The 20,656-nt window shown below is 40.9% G+C and overlaps 1 pseudogene; it reads left to right on the top strand.

Moving 5' to 3' along the window:
• The first annotated feature begins 1,817 nt into the window (after window positions 1-1,817).
• LOC106408240 lies at window positions 1,818-6,030 on the top strand (annotated as a pseudogene).
• The last annotated feature ends 14,626 nt before the right edge of the window (window positions 6,031-20,656 follow it).

The raw sequence follows: 20,656 nt of genomic DNA on the forward strand, positions 1-20,656 counted from the left end.
TAGCAAACTTCTTGACACCAAGCTCATATTGTTTTGTTTTTTTTGTACTTTCTGCTTGATGCAATTTAAGTTTGTTTCAGTTAATATATGATTTTTCAATTTTAATTCATTTACTAATATATTTTGTCTAAATTATATGCTAGCACAAATTCTCAACTAACAAAATGAAAAAAACTATCTTAACAAAATTTACAATACCTACAGAAGTTTAGGATTATAACACAACGTATATTAAAGACCAAGAAGAATAAATCACAAGCTATAATGTAACTTCACGCCTAAAAATATGTAGTATTGGTATCTTAATGTAACCTAAAAAGACACCAAATTGGAAGCAGTCGCAAAATATATAATAACAAACAAAACTTCCTAATGCAAATTCGAACAAACAAAAACTGCTTGAAAAAATAAATAAATTTATTTCAAAATATATAGTATATGACTTCAATAAAAAGATACATTAAATCCCGCGTGCTTCCTCTGGTGTTGAATATTTGTATAACAAAACTTAAGTTTATCCTGTGGGGGTGAACTTTTAAATTCACATCCCTTCTTATTACCAGTCAAAATGCCACATAGATTAATAAAAAATAAATTAATTTTTTCCCAAAAAAAGCTGAAATAATTGAAAAAGAATAATAATGCCAATTTTAGTGACGCTAACGCCACTAACTAAACCCTAATCCTAAATTTTAAACCTTAAATCTTAAATTTAAACTCTAAACCCTAAATTCTAAACCTAAATTCTAAATTTTATATCCTAAACTCTAACGGGGTGCATTCAATATAACATTTGACCTTATTTGACTTTTAATGGAGTTTTAGATGATTTTAATAAGTTGCAGAGATTTAGGCGATTTTTTTTAAACCACTAGATAAAACCTAAAACCATGGGATTTGAGTTTTAATTTTTTTAACTAAGAAACTCCACCAAAACACCCTAAAATCACCTGAAAACTTTAAAACTCCACAACTTAAAATATTTTCAACAACAGTGGATTTTAGAGTACTCTACGAAATGTTAAGTTCAATAACAGTGGATTTTAAATGAGTTTTTAAAATTCATGTTTGAATAACAGTGGATTTGTCATTTTAATACAAATCACTTAAAACTCTCAGTTGAATATACTCCCCTTAAACACAAACCGTAAACCCTAAACCCAAACCTTATATCCTAAACCCAAATCCTAGACCATAAACCCAAATCGTAAACCCTAAATCCAAACCCTAAACCCAAATCCTAGACTCTAAATCTTTAACCCAAGACCTAGACTCTAAACTCAAACCATATACCCAAACCCAATCCCTAGACCCTAAACTCAAATCGTAAATCCTAAACCCAAATTATATACTCTAAAGCTTTGGATTAATGATTTAGAGTCTAGGCTTTGGATTTAAGGTTTACGATGTCTAAGATTTGGGTTTAGGATATAGGGTTTGGGTTTAGGGTTTAGGGTTTAGGGTTTGGATTTAAGGCATAGAGCTTAGAATTTAGGGTTTAGGGTTAAAATTTAAGATTTAAGGTTTAGAATTTAGGATTTATAGTTTAGTTAGTTGCGATAGCGTCAATAAAACTGGTGTTATTATTATTTTTTCAATTATTTTAGCTTTACAAAAATTATTCTATTTTATTATTAATCTAGGTGGCATTTTGATTGGTAATAAGAGCACTTCCAATGGGGGTTCTACCCATTGGTGTTCTAAACTTCTATATATATACATATATGCCAAGTTTAGAACTCTAATGGATAGAACCCCATTGGAGGTGCTCTAAGAAGGGAAGTGAGTTTAAAAGTTGAACCTAAGTTTTGTTCAATATGAATATGTTTGTTTCCGTGTTATTCAATGGAAACTTTCCTTTTTTCTTTTTTCTGAATAAAATTGTGTGCCTATATATACTTATAATTATAGAACTGACATGAGTAGTTTCTGTAGAACCGAGGTAGAATGTTGCTGAAAACTGAAAAGACATAACTCATCTAGAGCGGAATTGCTACCCCACGATCTGGTAGAGCTCATCCTCGTGCCCGCGGAGCCTCTGCTGAGATTCAGATCTGTATCCATGAAGTGGAAATTCACAATCGACTCCCAACGTTTCAAGGAACGACACTTGATCCGTCGCAAGCAATTACGTGGTCCCGATGTCCTTATCTTAAATCTCTGCTATGAAGACCATGAGGACCTAGATTATGATCGAACATTTGTGTTTGGGTCATCAATAGCTTGGACGTTCAAGTTCCCTATTACGTGTAGCATGTTCTGCTATGGTAGTTGTGATGGTCTAATATGCGTCTTCTGTATGTTCGAACTGAGGGTCGTGGCCAATCCCGCCACTGGATGGCATCGGATTCTTCCTCTTTCCAACTATCAACACCTCATCATTCAGGGGGACGAGAATGGATTTATGGAATGCCCAATCCCTAGGCTTGGATTTGGTAGAGATAAACTAAGAGGCACTTACAAGCCGGTTTGGTTGTATAATTCATCCGGGTTTGTACCAAAGGTTGTTACTCACTGCGAAGTTTTTGATTTTAGCACCAACACTTGGAGGTACGTACGTTATCCCTGCTTCTCCTTATCCGATCAATTGTTACCATAAACCCGTCCATTTAGATGGGTCTCTTTATTGGTTCACCGCGTGTGAAGAACCCATGGTACTATCTTTTGTTCTTCACACAGAGACTTTCCAAGTCATCTGTAAAGCTCCCTTTGCCCACCCTTGTGATCCTCACCTCCTCACCATGTGCATCCTTGATAACCGCTTGTGCGTGTCTGAGAGAAAAGAGAACACCCAAGTAATATAGTCGTTTGATTCTTCAGGCAAGACATGGAAGACAATGTGTTCGCTTGACCTCAACCCAATTTCTTCTTGGTGGAGTTCTTACTTCGCGCTTTTACCAATAGCAAATCTGGACAAGGGTCGGATTTTGCCTCAAAGCGGTGCTTGCATTGACCCACTGGTGATACATGATCCCCATACCCAATCTTATGAGTTACTCTTCCAACCTAACGGACTCACTGGTTCTGTTTATTATTTCGAGAGTTTATTCTCTACTTTATGTAACTAGTCAGCTCTCATATTTATATGGCTTTCTATACATAGCTTTTTGATGACACTTGCATATAGATTCATATGGTAGAATAGCATCATATTTGGGTCGGTTTGGTTTGATAGGTTCGGTTCGGTTTGATAGGTTCGGTTCGGTTAATTCCATTACTATTTGCTGGTTAAAGTCCAAAATTGAAATGAAAACAGGTTTTCGTGAATTTCAACGCACCCTATCAGGTTTTACTGAAATGAAAACATTGCCTATCAGGTTCTAATTCGATTTGATTCTTAATTTTATACAAAACTAAACCTAAAATTGTTTAGATTACAAAATCGAGAAAATATAATAAATAATAAATCATATTTTGAATACATTTTTATAAAAAATCTATATAAGTCAATTATATTTTAATATCTTACAATTATTACCAAATAAAAATAAATTATTATTTTTATTCTAAAGTGTTTTTATAAATTATAATAATCATCTAAATTTATAATAGGTTATACAAGTTTTTTTTTTAAATGTTAAAGCAGTGACTAGTTTCAGGTCTTTTCTTTCTACCGATTCAATTCATGTTCTTTGGATATAAACAAATTTACAAAAACAAATAGAATAAAAATACCGCTGAAAACATAATCCACTTTATATGAGACGCATATTGTTTATAACAAGCTTATTTATGAGGAAATTAAAAGTGCTTTTTAAGTGATGTAGTCTATAATTTTGTCAATATAATCGGGCTCAAGTACAAGGACAAAAACCAAAGTGTACTCATACAATACCTGAGAGGTAAAGGAACCTTGGTCAAGCTCATCTTGGAACAAGAACCGATCACATGCAAGACTGATGCTTCCTGGGATAAGTTTTGGAAGAAGGCGGGGTTAGCTTACTATTAAGATCAAAGATCGGATCTATGGAGTAACAGAGTATATTGATGAATCAACTCGAGAATTACAACTGTATTGATACTCTTTCACCTGAGTATCACTCTACTCTCATCACCTGAGTAGATCCTAGTTCATATGCTAAGTTTTACAATTGTAATCGTCGATAACCATAACCGTATAACAGAAACAATACTAGTATTTATACTTCTTTCTTATACAAGCACGTGTCATCTGCTTATTTGTTTTAAAAGACTTCAAGCTTATTCCCTCGTTTCTACCACTCCACTCTTTACTTCATTCTTCTTAAACCTCCTTCTCTCATAAGTGTGCTTGTATCTATCACTTACATGCTATCTATAGTTGGGAAAAAGATCGAAATTTAGTGAAGTAAGGAAAAAAGCAAATCCAAAGTAAAAGTCTGTATTGTAAGATGAATAACTTACATGCTAAGAGGCCGCCTCCAAGAAGAAGAACACCATAACCAGAAGCTACGGCTGGAGCTAGCTCCACCTTACAGCAGAGACCACCGGAGGAACATGTAACGTTAGAGCAAAAGACGACACTGCTTCGCCGAATATTTTGTCAGAGAAGAGAAAGGATCAAAGTGATTAACATAACAAGAATCCCGGTCTTCTAAACCAATTGAATCATGATCTGTAAATTGAATTGGTTTAGTATCCTCATGTGGGAACCTTATTTTACTACCATAGGTCAAGTGATATTTGTAAAGAATAATAAGAACGTAAATTAAAATTACAATACCGAAATATAAGAATAAAGAAGAATTGCAGAGTCGAGATGGTTAATCTCTTTCCTTAGATCTTTAAACGACCCGTAGTGTGACGGTTTCATAGCTCTCAGATTCCCAGGATACAACTGCAGCATTGTTTCTGTTTACCATCACCGAAAAACAGAATCTATCGAACTTATTTCTGTGTTGTACTCTCAGACTCAAAAAAAAAAAAAAATACTAACATAACTATTCAAAGTATGAGAAAATGATTTGTTGTTCAATGTCTATCTTTTCTATAATGCTAACAAGCCCTTTTATAGAAAAAAATGAGAAGCACAAGTTTCATTTTTCAACATAAAATGAAACCTCCCATGGTGCACTAATGGAGTCTTTATTCCTTGTCAATTATTAAGTGAATTTATTTCACATTTTGGCCAAGAAATTAAAGAGTATAATTATTATTGTTTTGACCAATTCAAACAAAATAATATACTTTAAAATGGATTTCTTTTTTATATTTTATCAATATAAAAGATCAACATATATTTGATTTAAGTTAATGAACATGAAGTCCAACTAACGAATCAAAACCCAAATCCAAGATCAAATATCTAATGTATGTATTTGCTACTTTATACAAGATTCTCAAATCACACACATTAGACCTTCATTTCTCATTCAAATAAAACTTTATTTTGACATATGAATACATTATTCATAATGTTCAAAAAATAGTTCCAACAATCCCCCACATGAATAGAAATGACTCTATACACTAGATGACTCGAAAGACTTGACTTCCTAAACAAGACTCGACAAGACTCAACTAAGGACTTTTGCAAGTACAAACGAAAAATCCACTGCATGATGAGTTGGTAGCAATTTTTCAGCCTTGAACCAGTCATTGTTAATAGCTATCGGATTTACTCGGCCAGGAGGTGGCCATGATGTCTTGAACCTCCCGGGCTTTGGTGTAAACCTAGACAATAGCTATAACACAGCTTCATTCTCTCACAGAACTAGGTTCTCTATTGTGTTCATTTTGGTCGTGAACAGTCCTGGTTAATCATGAGTGAATTTGGAGAATATAGCCTTTCCTTCATTCTCCTAGAAACGGCCCCATTTCACACTCACAAGGTGATTTGCCATTAGTTTTGTTTAGAGGAGTATCATGTACTACTCCATTTATATCTCAAAACAATGGACACAAATCATTAAAAGCTAATGTTTATCCTGTATTCCTTACATGTAGCACTGTTTAATCATCATAGGAACTGGGTATAGACCGAAGTCTTACAGTGCTTTGGGCAGATTTAGCTTGAATTAGTTGTCTCCTTGAACCTATTCTTTGGGATCTCCAGTCAGTTAGGTAGAGTTACCGCCAAACCTCATCTTAATTCACAAGCGACCCATTTCTTTTGATGATATAACAATTTGATCTCATGATACACCTTTAATTAAAGGATCCTAGGTTGTCATCGTAGTGAACATAATCTCTTGAGATTAGTCGAGATCAATTGTTGGAAGCAGCCCATAACTTTTAAGTACATAACTCAATACTTGTTGTAAATGAAGTGTTGGGGAAATACTTCTGTTATCATTACTGTCGACCAGAAGGTCCATATATATACAAGGTATTAAACCGTCATAAGGTCATCTTTATCCTAACAAGATAAGGATAAGGATAAACACTATGTTACAGATATACATGGAATATATACTAGATAAACACATAGTCTCTGGTTGTCTTTATCATGTCCCGGATTGGGCCTGCAGTACGGGCTGGTCCATGGTCGATCATCATTTGGTTTATAACACTCCCCCTTGATCGACACATCCGGTACAGGTTCGTTGCATGCTTAATGTTGCCTCATTAAAACCTCTCCTGAAAAACCCCAAAACCAATGTGGCAAAATGGGAAACCAAGGACAGGAAAAAGAGTACAACACATGAACTCCCCCAGATGAATGCATCACTGCAGTAGACGCATTCCCATCTGGTATCCGAGTCTTCTTGAACGTTGAAGTTGCCTATGACTTGGTGAAGATGATCAGCTGGATTCTCCTTGAATGAACTTGTAAGTCTTGGACGTTGGTATGTCTTTTGGAACTCCATTAAGATGTGGTCAGGATGTACATCTATGCTGCTGATCACTCCATGTTTTGGTTGAACTGATGGTGCTTCAAACGGTGCTCGGATGGACTTTATAATCTGCAATAAAACTTTACTTGCAGGTCCTTTTTCATGTCCCACGGATTCTCTTTGGTTATATGGCTTTCCCAAAACGTGGACATTCAATATATATTGAGTCATAGACCCAGAACACATACGAACAACTTTACTTCATATCTTTCGTTCATTCGGACTTATATCTCTTCGTATGTGCCAATGGCTTTATCCATTGTAACCAATCATTCTTTATTTTCTTTTGTCGATCCATGTTGAGCTATAGAACTTGTCTATATTCGTTCATAATCATGAGTGTCTAAGGTCATACCATCAATAATTATTTGCTGCAATGAAACTCATCACACAATGAATTCGCAGTCATACACTCAAGTCCTTTGTACATGGTTATCGATCTTTTCTTGCTTTAGCAATGCTTATAATCATTAAACCATGACCAGACATGTAAGACCCGTTCCTGGTCTCTCGACCCAACTGGATACGAATGCTTACTTATTAATTTCTTTGCTTGTTTGATTCATCTTAAGCCTTTATTTACTAAGTCATATTCGAATATGAGGTTCTTAAACAACCAAACATATAGCACAGCGGAATATAAATGTGTATAAATTGTATTACTTAGAAACATGAGATCCAATACACAACTTCTTAACAGTTTCATAGACAATCACTAGTTCATCCCTAGTATCATCTAACCACACGTTACACAGCCTCTCACTGATCGAGCCTTCACGGTTCCTTGGCTTGACCAGAACCATCCTTAGTTCCTGAAACCACAACCAGATAAGCATTAATCATAACCGAGAGTAGAACTGGACGATTCTACAATGCTTGGCTTGGTTCCTAGAACATAGATAAACCTCAGACAATATAATAATAGAAACAAAGATATGAACCCATCTACCGTATCCTAAGTCATACAACCAACCACCCCTTGACTTAGAATCAGATAGACGGTCCAGAATAGATAAGCAGAACACATGAACAGGTCCGGATCGTCCCCAAAGACCAATCCGTCTAACCGGAAAGAATCTAGGTGCGACCGGTCCATGAAGTCCGGCTCAATGGCCCCACGGACTTCCTTACCTGATCCGGCCTTGGGCCTGGATCCAAATGGCCGAGTAAGCCTCAAGCCCAAACTGGTAGGCTTAGCAACCGATCGGACCATGCGACTCTTCCTAGGCTTAGACAAACCGTGAACCATGTCTTGACTTAGCAAGTCATAGACTGATCCAGAAGGATCGGACACAACCTGTCTCAATAGACACCGTTTGGAACATGCACCCCTTCGGTCCTTGGTACCTCTTGGTCCTCGTACCTCTTGATCCTCGTACCTCTTGGTCCTCGTACCTCTTGATGTTCGTAACCCTTGGCAACTTGTACCCTTTGGTTACTTACACCCTTTGGTAACTCACAACCTTTGGTAACTCGTGACCTTTGGTAACTCACAACCTTTGGTAACTCGTGACCTTTGGCAACTCGGGCCTTTTGGGACATGTCCAACCGTTTATTCCAACCGCCCAGTCCATGGTGCGATTCGAACCATCCGCATAGCCGACCTGTGTCAAGGCTAGCGGTTCAGTTATGAATGGCCAAGTCTAGGGACGTGTCCCTTGGACTGAACCAACACAACCTTTCGTGTGTAAACAGAAAGAACAAAAAGAGATCGGATAGAACACAAGTAAGGGAAGCTGGATGAGACTTAGGAACCGACAGAGCCGCGGTGCGATCACATGGATCGTCCGTTCGGTCTGATGGAGCCACGGCCCATCACATACCTTCTGAACCACCTCTGGGTTCTCCACGTTCTTCTCCTTGTCTTGATCTCCCATCTTGGTCGGAGGTTGCTTCACAAACGATCAGAGTCGCCGGAAACCTAACCACCCTAAACTCGGCCTTTCCTTGTCCGGAACTCTCTCTCTCTCTCTTTCTCTCTCTCTACGTTTTTCTCTGAGTATTTTACTCTGGAATTGGATACTGAAATCAACAGGAGGGCCCCCATATTTATAGAAAACGAGGGGGTAAGTCTTGCCCCACGAACAGGCACGACTTGCTAGCGGATGGGCACCATCGGCCAAGGGTTGTGCCCTTTTGGCCACTTGCATCCCATCGCCCCTTTCTGATTGGGTTTGGGGTCGGTCACTAGCCCAACCCACGCCCCAAGCCTTCTAGACTTAGCCCACGGCCTTGTCCAAAGACCCAACAGTCCATGGCCTCATGACTGGACCTCACAGCCCACCACTGACCCGGACTCGGTCCATCGGCCCGAAACCCGAACAGTCTGTCTAGCTGAGATGAGCTGACTCCCAGCTGCTTCAGCTGAGTGAGCTAGTAATCCAGCTAGTGGAGCTGACTTAGTAGTGGTTGAGCTGGAGTGAACTTGGCCTAGCTCCGATGAGCTGGTCGAGCTTCTCGCAAACTTCTTCCAGCTACTGTCTTGCTCGTCCTAGCTGTCTCTTTGCTCTTACAAGGTTAAGTCTAAGTTTCCTTATGTTCTTAACCTTCTTTCTTGGCCATGGAACGCCTGCCTTCATGTCTTAAGACTGGCTAGTACGTTTCCTCGATCCATGGCCGTCCCAACGATCCTTTTCAGGATCGGGGATGCGACAAGTCTCCCCCACTTGCAAGGGATTCGTCCTCGAATCCGAATCAAGTGCATCCTCGTCCATGAACTGATTGAACCACTCAGGATAGTCGGCTTTCATTCTAGCCTCGGTCTCCCAAGTGATTTCCTCACGTCCACTACAATCTCAAACGATCTTGACCATCTGTATTGTTTTCATTCTCATTGCTTTTTCCATCCTATCTAAGATTCGAACCGGCCTTGTTTCTAAGGTCAAGTTCGTACCCAGATCAGAAGGAATTTCTGGTACAATGACATCTTGATCCGTTAGACATTTCTTGAGTTGGGAGACATGGAACACGTTGTGGAATGCATCCATTGCTGTTGGCAAATCCAACTTGTATGCCACCTTACCAACCCGTTCAATTATCTTGAATGGACCTAAGTATCTCGGGTCGAGTTTCCTTCTCCCGGAAATTCTCACCCGTCCCTTGAAGGTTATCATCTTGAGGTATACCAAGTCATCGACCGCGAACTCCAGATCCTTTCTCCTTTTGTCTGCGTAGGTCTTGGCTCGATCTTGTGCCTCTTTCATCTTTTCCTTCAAGAATTTTATCTTTTCAGTTGTTTCTTCGACTATCTCTGGACCGATCATGCTACGCTCCCCCACTTGGGTCCAGCATAACGGGGTCCTGCACGGCCGTCCATACAGAGCTTCATATGGCGACATGCCAATGCTCCTATGGAAGCTATTGTTGTAAGCAAATTCCACTAAGGGTAAATGTCTTTCCCAGGAGTCACCCCAGTCCAAGACACATGCACGCAACATATCCTCCAATGTCTGGATCGTCCGTTCAGATTGTCCATCCGTTTGTGGGTGATAGGCAGTACTCATGTTCACTCTAGTTCCTAAAGCCTTTTGGAAAGCTCTCCAGAAATAAGATGTGAACCTTGGGTCCCTATCTGATACAATGCTTGCCGGAACACCATGTAGTCGGACGATTTCGTCTATGTACTTGCGTACAATCTGATCGACCCCGTCCATCTTCTGGATGGCCAGAAAGTGTGCTGATTTGGTTAGGCGATCCACCACAACCCAAACCGCGTCTTTCTTATTCCTGGTGGTAGGGAAGCCAGTCACAAAATCCATTGTGATGTGGTCCCATTTCCATTCTGGAATAGGCAAGTTTTGTAGTAAGCCACTAGGCACTTGATGTTCTGCTTTAACGAGTTGGCAAGTGGAACACTTTGCCACCCATTCGGCAACATCTGCCTTCATACGGATCCAATGATAGAACTTCTTAAGGTTTTGATACATCTTGGTAGCACCAGGATGAACCGAGAACCTAGACTTGTGAGCTTCGCTCATAATCTCTTCCTTAAGACTTCTATCATTAGGAACACTGATCCGACCATTGACTAGGATGGTACCATCCTTCGCAGTCTGGTACTCCGTCCTGTCATTTTGAGCAACCTTCTGGAGGTTCTCGTCCTGACCTTGGGCTAAACGAATTCGAGTAAACAGGTCGGCTTGGTTAACCGCCTCCAACCCTAATGATTCGGTCGCCTTGGTCAGTACGTTCAGCCGTAGAGCTCGGACCATACCGTCTAGGTCGTCCGCCTCTCGTTCAGCCGATACAGCAACCCTTCTCCGGCTCAAAGCGTCTGCTACCAGATTAGCTTTTCCCGGGTAATAAGTGATGTCTAGATCGTAGTCAGCTACGAATTCCATCCACCTCCTCTGCCTTAAGTTTAACTCAGGCTGGGTGAAAATATACTTCAGACTTTTATGGTCCGTAAGTATCTGAACTTTGGCACCATACAAGTATGAGCGCCAAATCTTTAAGGCGAATACTACCGCAGCCATTTCTAGATCATGGGTGGGGTAGTTTCCCTCATGTTTTCTCAACTGCCTTGACGCGTAGGCGATGACCTTCCCATGCTGGGTCAATACGCAACCTAGTCCAGTGATGGACGCGTCCGTATAAACCACATATGGTTGATCAGCCTCCGGAAGAACCAGGACGGGAGCGCTAGTCAACATGTCTTTAAGTGCGGAGAAACATCCCTCACATTCTTCAGACCATGTGAACTTGACGTCCTTCCCAGTCAACCGTGTCATAGGCTGAGCCAAGCTTGCGAATCCTTTCACAAACTTTCTATAGTAACCTGCCAGCCCTAGGAAGCTCCTGACTTCCGTGGCACTGCGTGGTCGGGGTCAATCCTTGATTGCCCTGATCTTCTCTGGATCCACTGAGATGCCTTGGTCGGACACAATATGGCCGAGGAACCCAATACTCTTCTGCCAAAAACTGCATTTACTGAGTTTAGCATAAAGTTTGTGTTCTCGTAATCGTTCCAGCACGGCTCTCAAGTGTTTCCGATGAGATTCCTCATCCTTAGAATAAATTAGGATATCATCAATGAAGATGATCACAAACTCATCCAAGAAATCTCGGAACACGCTGTTCATCATTTTCATGAATGCAGCAGGTGCATTGGTCAGACCGAACGGCATCACTACGAACTCGTAATGACCGTACCTGGTCCTAAATGCCGTCTTCCTAATATCATTTGGCTCCAAAGGAATCTGATGATACCCTGAGGCCAAATCGATCTTAGAAAACCACTTGGCTCCTTTGAGTTGATCCAACAGCTCGTCTATCCTGGGCAACGGGTACTTGTTTTTCACAGTAACCCTGTTCAACCCCCGATAGTCGATGCACAGACGCATGCTACCATCCTTCTTTTTCACAAAGAGGACTGGTGCACCCCAAGGGGAGCTACTTGGGCGTATGAACCCCTTGTCTAGCAATTCTTCTAATTGCTTCTTTAGCTCGGCCATCTCGGCTGATGCCATTCGATACGGACTCTTGGACAGCGGAGCTGTCCCTGGCTCTAGTTCAATCGTAAATGGATCCGACCTATCAGGGGGGACACCCTATGGCGACTGGAACACATCTGGGAACTTCGACACCAACGAGTCCTCTGAAAGGTCTTTCAGACAGACAGAACTGCCCGGCTCTGTAGTTGTAATTGTAGCCAAAAAGGACTGACAACCCTGTTCCAGCATCCGAATCGCTCGAACTGCTGAAACCACCACTTTCTCCTGAGCCGGACACAGACATTGGTACTGGATCGGTTGAAGCCCAGTCTCCAATTGCACACGACCTCTATGGCAATCGAGAGTGGCCCGATACTTTCCCAACCAGTCCATACCTAGGATCACTTCATGATTCTTTAGGTGGACACATACCAAATTCACAGGGAATACCTTTCCCTGAATTGACACTGGGATATTTGACACGAGACCTAGTGAGTTCATGGCTTGCCCTCCGGCGGCCCTCACTATCCCAAAATTATCTCCAGCGTCTAGACAGAACAGACCCTTTCCGACCAGTCCCGGACTCACAAAACTATGCGTAGCCCCTGTGTCGAAAAGTACGTGGGTTTCCACACCACCAACCATGAGGGTTCCAGAGATTGAATCAAACGATCCAGATGCGCCTTCGTCGCGGGACAGCTCATACACCCTTGGTGTGGTGGTCGGCCTGTTCTGGGTCGACTTGCCTGTGTCTCCACGACCCTTCCCTTGTCCTCCTTGCAGCTTAGGACAGTCCGGCTTGTAGTGTCCCGTCTTGCCACATAGGAAGCAAGTCACGGAGCCGCTGCCACTGGACTGGTCTGAGAATCGGTTTGGACGAGTGCAATTTTGAATCGTATGATCCATGCTGCCACATCGTACACAAGCCCCCATGGCCTTCCAGCACTCACCGGGATGATTCTTACCGCACTTGGAACATTCAGGTCGGCCCCTAGAGGTCTTACCTCCGTCCACCTGATCCCACTTTCTCTTCTTATCGTTTGTCTTGCCCGACGGGCCAGGCTGTGGCTTAGCCTTAAGCTTAGCTTCTTCAGCCAAGTTAGACTCCAGCAAAGCCACTCGTTCAACCAGTTCCCCGACGGTGTTGAAGGTGCGGATTGAGCAGTGGGTTTTCAGTTCCGGCCTTAGGCCTCGGATGAACCTACGAACCTGGACTGCCTCGTCCTCCAGCTCCCTTCCAACGAACCGTCTGAGTCGGTTGAACTCCTCTTCGTACTCTCGTACGGATCTGCGACCTTGGACCAAATCTAGAAACTTAGTTTCCAGTCGGTCCCAAGCCTCAGCAGGAAAGTATTTGCGGTTGAACTCAACTTCAAACTCCGCAAAACTTTCGAGACTTCCATTGGTGCGCTTGTCCACTGCAAGCCACCAATTATGCGCGTCCCCTTCTAGGAAGTGAACCGCAATGTCTCTTCTGTAATCCTCTGGACAGCGAGTTGACTGAAAGTTTCGGAGTATCCTACTCCTCCACTCGTCTGCCACAATGGGGTCGGTGCTACCTGAGAAATGCTTCGTACCCAATCTGGATAGATGTTGAAGCAGACTCAGATAATCAACCTTTCTTACAGACTTTTCCGGTGGATCGATCTCGATCACCTTAACCGCGTCCACAGCTGGATCAGTAGCAATAGGTGTAGCCGTAGCTACAGGTGTAGCTTGACCAACTGATGAATTCACTAGTGGCGTGAATAGTTGAGTCATAGCCGCCACCTAGTTACCCATCACCTTCATGGCCTCTATTAAGTCCTTCTTGGACAGTGCCGCAGGCGCATTAGCCGTACCATCGGCCACTTTCTCACGCTGGTCACCATCACGGTTAGCGTTCGAGGATTCCACTTCCTCTTCATCACCTTCCTGATGTTGCTGACCGTCCTGTTGCGTCCTGGTAAGGTTAGCTGGGTCAGACGGTAACACACCTCCGGTGTTAGTCTCAACCTGATCGGTTGGTAACTCGGACAGACCAGCTCCGTCCGCTGCCCCTTGACTAGATTGACCAGCCGTTTTCTTACTCCTTCGGGCCTTTCCCGATTTGCTTTTTCCAGCCTAAGGATTCCAAACATTGTTAGTACAAAATATACTCAACATAGACACAACAGAATAATCCCTAGACTAAACAATCAAACCTCACCGTGAGACCTAATCAGCTGGCTGCGTGTGTGTGTGGACTACATAACCCAACTATCCTAGAATCAAGCATGCTCTGATACCAACTTGTAAGACCCGTTCCTGGTCTCTCGACCCAACTGGATACGAATGCTTACTTATTAATTTCTCTGCTTGTTTGATTCATCTTAAGCCTTTATTTACTAAGTCATATTCGAATATGAGGTTCTTAAACAACCAAACATATAGCACAGCGGAATATAAATGTGTATAAATTGTATTACTTAGAAACATGAGATCCAATACACAACTTCTTAACAGTTTCATAGACAATCACTAGTTCATCCCTAGTATCATCTAACCACACGTTACACAGCCTCTCACTGATCGAGCCTTCACGGTTCCTTGGCTTGACCAGAACCATCCTTAGTTCCTGAAACCACAACCAGATAAGCATTAATCATAACCGAGAGTAGAACTGGACGATTCTACAATGCTTGGCTTGGTTCCTAGAACATAGATAAACCTCAGACAATATAATAATAAAAAAAGATATGAACCCATCTACCGTATCCTAAGTCATACAACCAACCACCCCTTGACTTAGAATCAGATAGACGGTCCAGAATAGATAAGCAGAACACATGAACAGGTCTGGATCGTCCCCAAAGACCAATCCGTCTAACCGGAAAGAATCTAGGTGCGACCGGTCCATGAAGTCCGGCTCAATGGCCCCACAGACTTCCTTACCTGATCCGGCCTTGGGCCTGGATCCAAATGGCCGAGTAAGCCTCAAGCCCAAACCGGTAGGCTTAGCAACCGATCGGACCATGCGACTCTTCCTAGGCTTAGACAAACCGTGAACCATGTCTTGACTTAGCAAGTCATAGACTGATCCAGAAGGATCGGACACAACCTGTCTCAATAGACACCGTTTGGAACATGCACCCCTTCGGTCCTTGGTACCTCTTGGTCCTCGTACCTCTTGATCCTCGTACCTCTTGGTCCTCGTACCTCTTGATGTTCGTAACCCTTGGCAACTTGTACCCTTTGGTTACTTACACCCTTTGGTAACTCACAACCTTTGGTAACTCGTGACCTTTGGTAACTCACAACCTTTGGTAACTCGTGACCTTTGGCAACTCGGGCCTTTTGGGACATGTCCAACCGTTTATTCCAACCGCCCAGTCCATGGTGTGATTCGAACCATCCGCATAGCCGACCTGTGTCAAGGCTAGCGGTTCAGTTATGAATGGCCAAGTCTAGGGACGTGTCCCTTGGACTGAACCAACACAACCTTTCGTGTGTAAACAGAAAGAACAGAAAGAGATCGGATAGAACACAAGTAAGGGAAGCCGGATGAGACTTAGGAACCGACAGAGCCGCGGTGCGATCACATGGATCGTCCGTTTGGTCTGATGGAGCCACGGCCCATCACATACCTTCTGAACCACCTCTGGGTTCTCCACGTTCTTCTCCTTGTCTTGATCTCCCATCTTGGTCGGAGGTTGCTTCACAAACGATCAGAGTCGCCGGAAACCTAACCACCCTAAACTCGGCCTTTCCTTCGCCGGAACTCTCTCTCTCTCTTTCTCTCTCTCTACGTTTTTCTCTAAGTATTTTACTCTGGAATTGGATACTGAAATCAACAGGAGGGCCCCCATATTTATAGAAAACGAGGGGGTAAGTCTTGCCCCACGAACAGGCACGACTTGCTAGCGGATGGGCACCATCGGCCAAGGGTTGTGCCCTTTTGGCCACTTGCATCCCATCGCCCCTTTCTGATTGGGTTTGGGGTCGGTCACTAGCCCAACCCACGCCCCAAGCCTTCTAGACTTAGCCCACGGCCTTGTCCAAAGACCCAACAGTCCATGGCCTCATGGCTGGACCTCACAGCCCACCACTGACCCGAACTCGGTCCATCGGCCCGAAACCCGAACAGTCTGTCTAGCTGAGATGAGCTGACTCCCAGCTGCTTCAGCTGAGTGAGCTAGTAATCCAGCTAGTGGAGCTGACTTAGTAGTGGTTGAGCTGGAGTGAACTTGGCCTAGCTCCGATGAGCTGGTCGAGCTTCTCGCAAACTTCTTCCAGCTACTGTCTTGCTCGTCCTAGCTGTCTCTTTGCTCTTACAAGGTTAAGTCTAAGTTTCCTTATGTTCTTAACCTTCTTTCTTGGCCATGGAACGCCTGCCTTCATGTCTTAAGACTGGCTAGTACGTTTCCTCGATCCATGGCCGTCCCAACGATCCTATTCAGGATCGGGGATCCGACAAGACATCCTTCTGGTCACTATCCTGGTTTATGGTTCACACTTAGACGTGCTGACTTAATCATACACACACACACACACAGCTATGATTTTTCTACAGACTTTCCATATGTAAAACATAGCCTGTTTAATCAATCGATAACTTGTAATATTGAACCTTTGAACCATTAAACTTTTTTCTCTCAGTTGGTCTTTATTATGATCACAAGGAATTATAATATTTTCTGTATGGACTGACTGAACTAAGTAAATACTTAGTCTTTCATATTACTTACAGCTGTTGTATATTACAATCCATAAACAACTTAGGAACAAAGCTTGTTCTATGAGAATTTCTTTCTCATATTTCTATGGTACGTTGATACCTTTATCCAGTGATCCATTTGCTGCTTACTACACCATTATTTCTTTAGTAAATATCCAGACAAAATCAAACTTGATTTTCTGTAGTAGCATCCACCATATAGGAGCATATCTCTTTATAAATTGTTCCTTGGTCCTTGTGAGTATCCTTGTGTAATCAAGCTATACTTGAATGTTATTTAGAAGGAACATGGACACACTATACCATGTGGTCATGTCCTTTAATCTCACGGAATTTCTTATCTCACAAGATCCATTCACTGGTTTATTTCTTAGATGGCTTTTCTGTATGTACATGGTTACTACGCCCATCTGTCTTATAATTACTTTGAATTGTTTGAACACCCCACGTCCCTATATATGTTTTATGAGTACTCTACGTGGGTTCATGATCCTCAGGTTATATCCTTCAAATCCCAAGTACTACAATCTTTTATGAGCTTTTATGTATGTAAATACATCTTTGGTGTTAACACTCTTTATCTTTAGTTTCATACTGTTCCAGACATGATCTAATTAGATTTTGAGATCTTATTATCCAAGACCTTTATACCTTGCAGTTTGGCGTCCCAAACTAGATGGTCTGGTACCTTAGATGTGTGGTTGCGCAACCTTATTTCTCTGTCTGAACTGGTTTCTGTTATGAACTCGGATTTGTACGATTCTGAGCACCTTTCATTACTTTCCGAGGTTCCTTATTATTTGGAACTTATTTGTCTATCTCAAATAGACATTGTAGCAGCTTGATTGTGTCTCTTAGACATCTAATTCGTGGTGCTTAAGCTGGTATGACATAGTCATTTTTTCTTTTCGGGTCAGTGTGTCTGGCATATATTTCTGCTAGCTTTTATATCTTTTGATCATATTCTTTTAGAACGTCTAGATCATAATCTTTGGTCTGAGGATCTTGCCAAGACAACTATGGTTGATACCATTATATTTCTCTTTTACTTTTTACTCTTTATCAGCCTGATAACTTTCTCCTTTCAAAGTTGGATAATCAGATTACTATCTTTTGTAATTTGTGTTCTTGGCCATTTGATTAAATCATCCATGTTTGGCACAAGATACATTATAGTTTCGTGGAGGAAGTCTTATTTATCTAATATATATTATCAATCCTCATCTGAGGTTCCATCTTAAATGGCACACATATATGTGGTGGAATATTCGTATTTTCTTAAGATGGTTTGTGTATATGTCTGGTTTATGACCCTTAATCATTCAGAGGTGGGAATGTCTATGCTTACATGTATGGTCTGATGTAAATCAATATTTATATACATAATGTCCTTAAGCTTTAGGCTGGACGTGGGTGATGTACCATTAGTGAGAGCTTTAAAGCTTTCCAGCCGTGTATATTATTGTTGTAAACTATGGAATCCGAATTTATGATATGATCATGGACTGTGGGTTTTAGTCCTCTCTCCCCCTCATGAACATACTCATAATTTCGTAGTGCTTAGGACAGTGGAGCCTTAGTTATTTTAGTGATTTTCCCTTTTGTGTACTTATAACACATTGTGAGATTTTATGGGATCACTTTTGTGCCTTAATTAATTTTTCATCATGTTTTGGATCAAGATGGCTAATCTGGTCATGCCATAAGTGTTTATTTCGTGGTGAACCATACTGGTTACCATGGCTTTATGCCTCTTTCATACTGATCCTTAGCATAGAATAAATCAGTAGAAAATATGGGTATAGGCATTCATAATGCTTTTAGGCGATTTTTCAAAAATCTGAAAGGAATCGTATTTTCTTTGTTAAATCTTTATAACTCAATGGGTCTGAATAATGTCGTGTCTTTTGCCATTGTCAGTACCAATTAATTGATTTCAAGTGATTGTAGGAAGGTAAAGTTGAACCTATACAATCAAGATGAAGTTAAATCTATGCGAGAAATCAATCTATCAGTGAACTGACTCATTAGTCTACACCCAACAATTGATTTTATGTGATTGCAGGAAGGTAAAGTTAAACCTATACAATCAAGGTAAAGTTAAACCATGCATGAAATCAACTATCAGTGGACTGATTATCCTTTTATTAAGGTTTTATTTGTTATTTAATCAAGAATCATCAAGCAAGACCAAGCAAGATAATATATAAAAACAAAATCGTTTTTATTATTTCAATAACATAAATGAATAACAAATAAATCAAATCAGATATGAAAACATAAAATCAGAAGGTCGGAAAATTATTCAATGTATAATCCGACCTCATGGTCCATGAGTGTCCACTCGGAATCCTCCTCAGATCTCTTCTTATCAAATGTGGCTTTATTAGCTTCAGAGATTTTCATCTCACTGTCTAGTACTTCATAATATATCTCCATGATGTCATTAAACCGTCTGATGTTATCCATCCTTTTCTGATTCTTTTGCTCAATGTCTAATAAATATGAGAACAGGTCATAATAGGTGGTGAAACCTTTGGCCTGATGTGATACAACACTTCCTCTGAATGGAATGTGTCACGAGATTTGTTTAACAAATCCTCGTTTGTTACCAATTCACCACATAGTCTAAGACTATAGGTGATTCTCATAAGATCAGAGTGATAATTGTCCACGGATTCATAATCCTGGAACCTTAGAGCTTTCCATTTTTTCTTGGATTCGTGCAACAATGGCTCACAGAATCTAGAATTCAAAAATGACCAGAGATTATGAGGATCATTAACATATCCAAACTCGTCTCTTAGGTCCTCACAGAGATGGTGTCGCATAATCATTATGGCTCTGTGTCTTTCACACGCAAGGGTGTCATTGCCATACTTGATGCACTTCCCAAGTCCTCTAGACTTCAAGACGGCTGAAGTGTTTATAGCCCAATCAAGATAATTATCTCCAGAGAGATCAAGGGCTTTGTAATCTGAGGGTATGAAACTCGACATCTGAAATCATTATTCAAAACAGGTCTTAATCAAGTAATCTTTTTGAAATTTTTCATGCTTCATATCAATGCCACACACGGACCAAAAGAAATTTTTTTTCTAAATGATGCATTTTCTTAAAACCATACGGTTTAAGGTGTGGATCAATGTATTTTTCAGATTTAAGGTCCTCTTATTTCAAACACAAGGTTTCAAGGCCTTTAGGGATTCTATCTTAGATGATCAGGAAAATGTTCCATATTTTCTTCATCCCATTGGATCGGATCATTTAGTATAATGATTTTTTTTTTCAGTTCAGATCAGATTGCTTGAAAACTATGAATGATCTATATCCCTAACAGTCGAGATTTCATGTTCAGTATGCAATATTAGTATGCAAACAATATGCAATCAAGCAAACTAATTCAATCATGAAATCAGGTTAGGGTTTTCGAAAAATAGACCATATATTTATTATTATTTTTTTTTCAAAAAATAATCAAATCAGAAATTATTGTGACTTAAAAAAAATAAATCAGGAAGATTTGATTTATTCAAGCAATTTATTATATACTTTTCGATTTAAATATATTTTCTCAGATATATCTCTGATATTTCGATTTTAAATATTAAAAAAAATATTTTTTTCAATCCTAATCAAGTTCTAGTCGTTATCAATCATCAGGAAAACAAATTTATCAGACAAGAACAGGAGGTAAAACCTCGGATTAATTT

This window comes from Brassica napus, chromosome C8 (genome assembly GCF_020379485.1).
Source record: "Brassica napus cultivar Da-Ae chromosome C8, Da-Ae, whole genome shotgun sequence".
Classification (NCBI taxonomy): Eukaryota; Viridiplantae; Streptophyta; class Magnoliopsida; order Brassicales; family Brassicaceae; genus Brassica; species Brassica napus.